Source organism: Ovis canadensis, chromosome 21 (genome assembly GCF_042477335.2).
Source record: "Ovis canadensis isolate MfBH-ARS-UI-01 breed Bighorn chromosome 21, ARS-UI_OviCan_v2, whole genome shotgun sequence".
In the NCBI taxonomy this organism is placed as follows: Eukaryota; Metazoa; Chordata; class Mammalia; order Artiodactyla; family Bovidae; genus Ovis; species Ovis canadensis.
Genome location: NC_091265.1, coordinates 24,439,495 through 24,449,709, shown reverse-complemented (window position 1 = coordinate 24,449,709; position 10,215 = coordinate 24,439,495).

Below are 10,215 nucleotides of genomic sequence, written 5' to 3'. Positions count from 1 at the left end.
TACGTGTAACCTTGCCTAATCCCAGGACTAATAATCTCATTCTCCCCATTAACTCCCGCATCGCTTGACATATACCCCTCTGCCTCATCTCTGACTAGTTTATGCATGTGTCTCATTTCTCCTATAGGCTCTAAGCACCTTATTTATCTTTCTAACCCTTACCGCTTCTAGTATGATGCCTTGCCCAAAGCTGACATCTTTCTCATGTATCACCTTCCTCCCTATTGGTCTCGCTTTCAGTTTAGTTCAGTTCAGTCGCTCAGTTGTGTCTGACTCTTTGCAACCCCATGAATCACAGCATGCCAGGCCTCCCTGTCCATCACCAACTCTCGGAGTTCACTCAGACTCATGTCCATCGAGTCTGTGATGCCATCCAGCCATTTCATCTTCTGTTGTCCCCTTCTCCTCCTGCCCCCAATCCCTCCCAGCATCAGCGTCTTTTCCAATGAGTCAACTCTTCGCATGAGGTGGCCAAAGTACTGGAGCTTCAGCTTTAGCATCATTCCCTCCAAAGAAATCCCCGGGTTGATCTCTTTTAGAATGGACTGGTTGGATCTCCTTGCAGTCCAAGGGACTCTCAAGAGTCTTCTCCAACACCACAGTTCAAAAGCATCAATTCTTCGGCACGGCACTCAGCTTTCTTCACAGTCCAACTCTCACATCCATACATGACCACTGGAGAAACCATAGCCTTGACTAAACGGACCTTTGTTGACAAAGTAATGTCTCTGCTTTTGAATATGCTATTTAGGTTGGTCATAACTTTTCTTCCAAGGAGTAAGCATCTTTTAATTTCATGGCTGCAGTCACCATCTGCAGTGATTTTGGAGCCCCCCAAAAATAAAGTCTAACACTGTTTCCACTGTTTCCCCATCTATCTCGCTTTAGTCTGAAGCAAAAGAAAGAGCCTAGTGTTTCCCTGCCCCTTTCAACAGTGTAGAGAGTTAATAGTGCTCTTTGAACAATACTCTTTCCATCTTGCGCTCAGAATGAATGCAGAAAATGATTGGTCACAGACCCCTGGGATGGGAGCACCGTTGCTCAGGAGCGACAAGTTGCTAACCTGCAGAAAGAGTGGGTGATGGTTCTTGCTTCTCATGATGCATGTTTGTTAATAATTTTGTCAGGCAGGTTATAGAATTGATAAATCTGTGCAAAATCATAAAACTGGTTATGACTCTTTTTTAAAAAAGAAGCAAGACTTCAGATCCTGAGTTTGAAAATCATGGCTTTAAATCAGATTTTGTTTTGATATACAGGAACACACAAGATTTAATTAAAGAGTTAAATATCTCTTCTACTCAAGACAGTCTAGCATATTGGAAAATATTTTGAATACTATGAACAAAAGTACAAATCCTGGTCCTAGTGTTATGATCTCGGGAAAGTCACTTAATTTGTCTGGGCATCTACTTTCTCATCCTTCAATGGGGTTAAAAAACTCATCTTGCATGGTTATTGTGACATATAAGGCTATTGTGTGAAAGCGTTAGTTGCTCACTCATGTCCAATGCTTTGCAACCCCACAGACTTTAGCCTGCCTGGCTCCTCTGTCCGCTGAATTCTCCAATCCCATCATTAGAAAAGACACTGATGCTGGGAAAAGCCAACTCATTGGAAAAGACCCCGATGCTGGGAAAGACGGAGGGCAGGAGGAGAAGGGGTGGCAGAAGATGAGATGGTTGGACGGCATTGCCAACTCAATGACATGAGTTGGAGCAAACTCTGGGAAGTGGTGAAGGTCGGGGAAGCCTGGCATGCTCTAATCCACGGGGACACAAAGAGTCAGATACAATTTAGCGACTGAACAACAACAAAGGCTATTACGACATATAAGGCCAGTGTCTGTCATAAATTCTATGCATTTATTATTTTTTAACACTAAACAGAGTATTTGGATTTGGGGCTACATTCATCTTTTTCAACCAAATTTATGATATTATTATGTAGACACAGCTACAGTTAGTAGAAGAAAAGTCATACTTATGTCAGTGATAAGCTATTTACAAAGATTAATTAATAAACACCTCTCCTTAGTCCATCAGTCATTTCAGGCAAATTATTGGGAAGAGCCGCAATAACTCATATAACACAACTGGCAGTTTATCTTTCTATTAAGCGGGTAAGGTGGGGAGATGATAATTGGTTTCTGGTAGTAGCTCTATAGCTTTTAAGCTCTACCTTTGTTTCTTACTTTGGCTAAAGGATCTTTTAGGCTTTTTAAAACTTAAGTCTCAGAGACCCCAATTAAAACTACTGCTTAAGTTTGCACAGAAAACCTTTTTTCTAATCACCATGTTCACTTTCATAGTTTAAACAGGGCCACCAAAAATGTATGTTTAGAACAATTCAGGGGCTGGTGCATGGTGATGACCCAGAGAGATGTTATGGGGAGGGAAGTGGGAGGGGGGTTCATGTTTGGGAGCGCATATACACCCGTGCTGGATTCATGTCAATGTATGGCAAAACCAATATAGTATTGTAAAGTAAAATAAAGTAAAAATAAAAATTAAGAGAAACTACAAAAAAAAAAAGAAAAATTCATGAAAGGATGTACTTATTCAAATTGCTTGCCATGTTTAGAAGCATAGATTTCTTGGTTGTAAATTTTTGTGTATTTCCCTCATTCCACGGTTTAAATTGTCATGGAGAATCAATAAAATAGCAATCATAAAAAAAAGAGGAAAAAAATCTTTTTTCTGAATGCAGTTATAAGGCAAATGTTTCAGAATGGCCATAAGCGATAGTATTTTAATAATTTTGTTGAGCCTTAAGGTATAGTATCAAATTCTGCTCATTCTTTCCAGTGGGGGAGAAAACTGGAGAAGGCAGAGGGAAATTGCTTACTTGCCTCCCTGCTATTCTTTAATAAGGCACTGACCCTTGTCAAAGAAAACACATATACACAGGCACACAAACAAGGACCCCCATTTACCTTATTTTCTAATTTAAATGATGGGATCCGGTCATTCATCTTTGTCACAATCCACCAAACCGTTTTGCAAGAGCATGTTTCATAAACAAGCTCTCCTTTCAGCATCAGCCAGGAAGGTTAAGGTTTAGATCCTGCGTGATAGAAACCCTTTTTGTAATTCTCCCCCAAACATCTGTTCAGTCGCTCATCAACATCTGTCACCCATTTCTAGGCTCAGCCCAGACAAAGCTATGTTTTTCTAACACACTCCATTCCAAATTGTTACCAAGTGATTCCTATTCAGACTAATCTTACACAGGGATTGAGAAGATGTCTTATTGGATCAAATTCGTCTTCTACTAATAGAGCATCTACCCTGCAGCCTTGGCAAAAGCCCAGTGGCTCAGCGGAAGGGAAATTCCTCATAACATGCTAACACTTTTCTGACTCAGATTGTTACACTGAGAACTTTTCATTTTCTTCAGTGCTTCGGGGTTAGCACACATTACTCTATACATGTGTGTATCTTTAACTTACCCTATTCAAGGCCAGAGGGTTTGCTTTGTAAAATAACTGAAGTAAGAACATAAAAAAACTTTTCTGGGCTTCCCCGGGGGCTCCGTGGTAAAGGCTCTGCCTGCCAATGCAAGAGACATTGGCAACACATCAATCGAATCCAGGTTCCATCCCTGGGTCAGGAAGATCCCCTGGAGAAGGAAATGGCAACCCACTCCAGTTTTGTTGCCTAGGAAGCCCTGTAGAAAGTGGAGCCTGGTGGGCTACAGTCCATGGGGTCGCAAAAGAGTCAGACATGACTTAGCGACTGGACAGCAACAACAAAATGTTTTCTAACACTTGACCCAATTGTTTGCATGAAAAGACAAGAAATGTTGGCTTATTTGGAAGGACATCGCAGATAAAGACACGCGGAAAGACTTGAACTGAGATCTTGGAAATGTCACCTCTAAGTCAAGTAACCTTGGTGGCTTTAGTTAATGATCCTGAGACCTCAAATACCTAATGAGAAAAATGCATACCTCATAGGATTAGAGTGAAAACTGTACATGTGCATTGCAGGTAAGGTGCTTGACACTGTGACTGGCATATAGTAAACACCTCAGCCAGGGATAACTCTTGCTATATCCACCACCATCCTGATCAGCACTGAAGCGGAAAGACACCAGGAAGGCCTTCCTCTTTTGCTCCCAGCCTCCCTTTTTCCTTTCTGTTCAGCCAGCATTTACTGAATGCCTCATATGAACTCAAATACGTGCCAAATATGAATCTAGTAAATTCCTTGTCCTCAAGGAGCTGTCTCCTTAGTAGTGCAGATACATAAACCCACATTCTACTCAAATCAGACACTGATAAATGCTATAAAATTATAAGTAAAGCTCCCCACAGAATATTTGAAGATTTTAATACCAAATCTCTGTTGGTCTTATTAGAAGACTTTAACTGGGGCTCATCTTACATGGTAAATTAGGAATTTAAACCCCAGGGCAGAACCTACTGGTTATAATTTAGGTCAATGTTTATAATGTCAATAGTGCAATGAGGAGGAAGAGAAGGGTTTTCACCTCTGTTTCCATGTACATTAAAAATGATAATGAAGAAGGCCCCCAGACTGAACCAAAGGGAGCAACTGAATTATTCTTTTTTATTTTCTTCATGAAGCTGAATATAAGAAAAGATTTGAGGAAGCTGCCATGACTCATTAAGGCCAATTTGACTGACATGGGTACCAAATATTAATGTTAGATATATAAATGTATTGAGAGAGATTTTATTAGACAAGAGTTCCACAGACTCCACTTTCTATTATTTCACAGGAAAGAGTCCCTTTGGGAATTCCGTGCCGATGGTCGCTAAGGGCCCCTTTTGCACATTATCCAGGGAAAGAGCAAATGGCACTGAGTGCCCTTCAGACGGATATCCCTCGGCTGCTGTCCCTTCACGGGTCCCTGTCCTAGGGGCCCAAGTCTTGTGTGGGAGATAAGTGTGTCACACCGAGGACATGACTCCATGTGCTGAGATGAGCAGAAAGAGACTGAATTCCTCAGCAGAGGGGGCTGCAGCCAACAGAGACGTTCCAGGAGGAGGAACCTGCTTCCAGGGAGGGGTCGGGGCCCCTGGCCAGGGGTTAGTCCGGGGAGGGCTGGGTGCAGAACCCAGGTGGGGAGTGGAGTGACTGAGACTGGGAGGAATGGGCCAGAGGCCGCTCACCAAGACAACCCGCTAGAAATGGGTGAGATCCAAGGCCCGTTCTAGAGGTCCCTCTATGGGCCATGAAGACTACCTGTCCTCATGGAAGTTTTACAGGGCATGAATTCCTAGGCTTTTTCAGCCAATGTCATGTAACTTCCCTCCTTCAGCAGACTGATAAATTATGTTACATAACGTCTCTGAACTTGCATTTCCTTCACTCTAAATGGGGAAAACAATGCCCACCTCTCCCAGCATCCAGGAATGTGTATGTACCTTGTCTGGTGGTAAGAGGCACGCCTCTATTCATTTCTCTGTGGCTGAGATTTATTCACTAGGAAGTGATAAGGAAACAAACCCAGGTATGCAGACCACACATGTCACACACGTTTCAGGACATCACTCCACTTCTGGGCACACCTGGCAGGCAGAGGACACCCAGGAGTCCCTGCTGAGCAGCCACCAACTTTACACGTGAAACTGGGGGGCATTTGCCGCCCACCCTTCAACTCCCACCAACCTTAACAAATCCTGGCTCTGCTGACCCCTCCCCCAGCCCAACCCCCACCAATGGGGAGCTGACGGAGGAGAACCAAGTCAAGGAAAAAATATTACTGCAGGGAGGGGAAAGTCATGACAAGTGACATTAAAAAAGACCGGATTTTTCAAGATGTTTTCACTTGTCTTAAAAAAAAAAAAATTACAAAGGCAAATCAGATAACCAAAGAATGCATGGTCTGTGAGGGAGAAAAGTAGGAAATTGAGTTAGAAAAGGAAAAGGGCTGACTAAACACCACTTTGAAAAGAGAGATGTTTCTAAATCAATGGGTCCCAAGGACATGTTTCCTGAGATGCTCATAGACGAATATATTCCTTTCACTGAAAATCGACTTAAGACTAGAATCCTGTTCTTAAGTTGGGGAGAGCTTTAAAACCTGATTTATGGTTTCCCACTCAAAGCCTTCCCGGGCTGCCACTGCAGACACTTAGTACTTGGTTGCAGGGTCTGGAAGCTGCATTCTGCCTCCCAGGCAGGACCCCTTGGTAGGGGAGGCAGGTGGAGAAGGCAGTCTCTATGTGCCCAGGATACCCCTGGCTTTTATGCCCCCCTTGCCATAGCGCTTGGAAAAGCACCTGGCCCAGGGCACCACGCAGGCAAGTCAGGCACACAATGACTCAAGCTGTGTCATGCGTTTCTTAAATGCTTGTCTAATCCACCCTATGGGGCTCCCCAGGTGGCGCTAGTGGTAAAGAACCCGCCTCCCAATGCAGGAGACTTAAGAGACGCAGGTTCGATCCCTGGGTAGGGAATGGCAACCCACTCCAGTATTCCTGCCTAGAGAATTCCATGAACAGAGGAGCCTGGCAGGCTATAGTCCATGGGTTTGCAGAATTCACAGAGATTTCACAGGGTAAACAGATTACCCTCTTTGCCTGCTCACGGCCCTTCTGTGACTTCCTGTCACCAGAATGAAACTCACACTCTTTGCCAGGGGCTCCAAGGCCCCGCGGGGTCAGGGTCTGAACCACCCAGACGTGGTTCCTTTGTACCGCTCTTTGCCACCATGACTGCGCTGTGGCTGTATTTGCGTGTGGACCCGTTTGTAGGCAGCGCCCTCTTCTTTCCGGCTTACAGTCTATTCCTCTGCCTGGAATCTCTTCTCTGAACTCTTTGGTGGACTAGTGCCCACTCCTTCAAATCTCAGCATTATTGGACTTCACCAGCAGTCCAGCGGTTAAGATTCCACTGCTCTAATACAAGAGACATAAGTTCAATTCCTGATTGGGAAACTAAGATCCTGCATGCCTGTGTAGGCCCCCCACCCCGCTCCCTCAAAAAAGGTCTCAGCATTAGTATCTCTTTCTTAAAGAGGCCTTCCTTGCCTCCCAATCCGATGAGGTCTGCCTCTTTTCACCCTCACGATAGCCCAGCCTCTTCCTTCATGGCAATTTACTAAATGTTGTGGAGTTGTTTGTTTAATGTCTGTCGCTGCGTCCCTGACAGATGAGGACATTGACTACATCTATTTTACAGGTATTACACGCCACGAATGGGCCTCCCAGGTGGCGCTACTGGTAAAGAACCCTCCTGCCAATGCAGGAGATGTAAGAGATGGGGATTCGATCCCTGCGTCAGGAAGATCCCCTGGAGGAGGGCCTGGCAACCCATTCTAGTGTTCTTGCCTGGCGAATCCCATGGACACAGGAGCCTGGTGGACCATGGCCCATAGGGTCTCAAAGAGTCAGATATGACTAAAGTGACTTGGCTCGCAGCACAGCTCCTGACTCAGCCTGGTATGTGACGAACAGCTGGAGAATCAGTAAAAGGCTGCCTTGACGAGAACTACAAAATCATCTGCTCCTGCAGCTGGCACAGAAAGGATATAGGTGGCTTCTGACCAAAATCAGTTCACAACCAAATATCAAATTATTAAAAGCGCTTGTTGTCAAATTCAAAATGGTAGGCTGGCAGCCTACCATCTTCTCCTTCCAGCCAAGGAACTGCAGTCAAGGGAGGTCACTGGTCTGATAAGTTAGGAAGAACTTTGAGAAAAATAAGAGCCACTTTCTAAAACCAGGAAACCCCTAAACAAGTTTCCTGGAGAACTGGTCACTCAAGTGACTAGCTATATAGCAACCCCATGGACTGTAGCCTGCTGGGCTCTTCTGTCCACGGGATTCCCCAGGCAAGAATACTGGAGAGGGTAGCCTTTCCCTTCTCCAGGGGATCTTCCCTACCCAGGGATTGAACCTGGGTCTCCTGCACTGCAGGAGATAGATTCTTTACTGTCTGAGCCACCAGGAAAGTCCCACTCTAAAACCAGGAAGCCCCTAAATACAAGTCTCCTGGAGAGCTGGTCACTCAGGTACCCAGCCACATGGTCACCCATGTAAATGCCAAAATGTCAGAATGTGCAGCTGATACTGGAAAGAGAAGCAGCGGTAGAACCTGGGCCCCAAAGATCCTTGCCCACATGGTGCAGGGTTTGCCAGTGTTAATCAGAGAAGCCCAGCTGTTTCCATAACTAAGGCAACTTCCAGGCATTCCTTTGGTTTTCCACTGATTATAAAATATTATTATAAAGGCATAGCATGTCAAGGCAGAGTCATTTATGAAAACCAGGACTCTTTCAGGGAAAAGCAGATAAAGAGAAGTCATGACTCATGTCTGTCTCTCTCTACTGAACCAGGACTGGGGCTCCCTTTCCAGGCCAGAAATGGGATGTTCCTGGTCTTTGTTTACCCAGAGCCCAGAAGAGTGCTGAGCACAGAGGAGATCATCCGTTAAGGTTTAGTGAACCTATACATGAATCACAGAAGGACGAGAGTGTGTCTACACAATTCGTGGAGCTTTCTCTTTCACTGACATGAAGTTGCCCCTCCTAAAAAGGTGCTGTACTTTGTTGGGATTTCTCTGGTGGTTCAACTCCAGACTCAGCGGACATGAGTTTGAGGAAACTCCAGGAGATGGTGAAAGACAAGGGAAGCCAGGCTGCTGCTGTCCATGGGCTGCAAAGGGCTGGACACGACTGAGCGACTGAACGACAACATCTGGTGGTCCAATGGCTGAGACTCCAAGTTCCTACTGCAGGGGGCCTGGGTTCGATTCCTGGGCAGGGAACTAGATTCCACTTGCCACAACTAAGGCCCAGTGCAGCCAAATAAATAAAGAAATATTAAAAAGAAGACGAAGATGCTATACATTTAACCTGCCTCAGCTGCGCTCAGACCCCATGGAGATATACTCCACAGTCCCCAGAATCGCTCTCTCTCTGCTCCTCACTTCTCCTCCTCTGTTTAGACTCAGCCTGTGTCCTGACTTTGATGATATCTCTCAGCTGAGGTCTCCTCTCCCTTGGCACAGGCATTTGTACTCAATTTTCCACATCCTAACAACTGTAACTTTATCTAATTCCCATCTGTGGCTACTTGGATGAGAGTCTTCATCCAACCTTTCAGCCACTTCAGATCCACCGACCTCCCCTCAGCCCGCAACCTCTGTGAAATTTTAAAGAAATTAGACAAGCTGGCTAGCTGCCAGGTAGGCAGGGAACAGGCCTGGTGTCACTGGCCCAGCTACTAAACTAGCTCTAGATGTGAAAGACCAAGGAGCAAAAGATTAGTGCGCATGATGCCCCTACCTACATTTTGGGTTTGTTTTTTTTTTCCTAGAAAGACAGTAAAGAAAACAACCCAAAACAAAATATCAAGGCACAGATTGGCGCTTATTCTTTTCCGATCTTGGCTAATTCCAAACTGTTTCTCTCACCCAAGCCTGAGTTGGACATTTCTTCCCCTTCCCCCGAGGATGAAAGACATATGTAAGTGTTGTTAAGTGCCTGGACTGTGGCTTCTGGTTACTCTGGGTCTGCTTCTGAGTTGAGTGAGCAAGTCATGTAACCATTTCAAGCTTCAGTTTCCGTGTTGTCAAGATATGGATGATAACAGCACAGAGGAAGATTACTCACTGAGGTGTCTGGGCGCTCACCCCCCTGGATGAATGGTATTTCCAACGTTTAGGTATTTCATCTTCAAAACAGCTTTTCCTGCGATCACTTGATCCGGCTCCAGAACGTTTTAGACGTTCCTCCTCCTCTTCCACTTCCTCCTCCTTGCCCCTTCTCCTCCTCTCTCTGTTCTCACCAATTATATGGATTAAGAGACAACTGTCTAATGCTAATTTGCACAATCAGGTGAGAAAACCTAAAAGAAGCGCTATCTGCCAAAATACAAGCAAAAAGGAATCATCTCAGCTTCTCTTTCACCAGGTAACTGCGATCACCTGTCCTCGGTCACCCCATCTATGTTTCGTGGACTGAGCTCCCCGTCATTTACACGCCAGCCACGTGTACCACTACCATACCAAGTGGTTCCTCAATTATTGTAATTGTCATGCATAATCTTTTAAAATATTTTTCTAACAAGTAGTTGCCACTGGTGTTGAGTAATTATCATTGTTAAATATATTTCTATAGGGAAATATATTTTCTTATTGTGATAAGAACACAACATGAGATCTACCTTCTTAACTAGTTATAGTATTGTTAGGGCCTTCTCAGGATGCCCAGTGATAAAGAATCTGCCTACCAATGCGG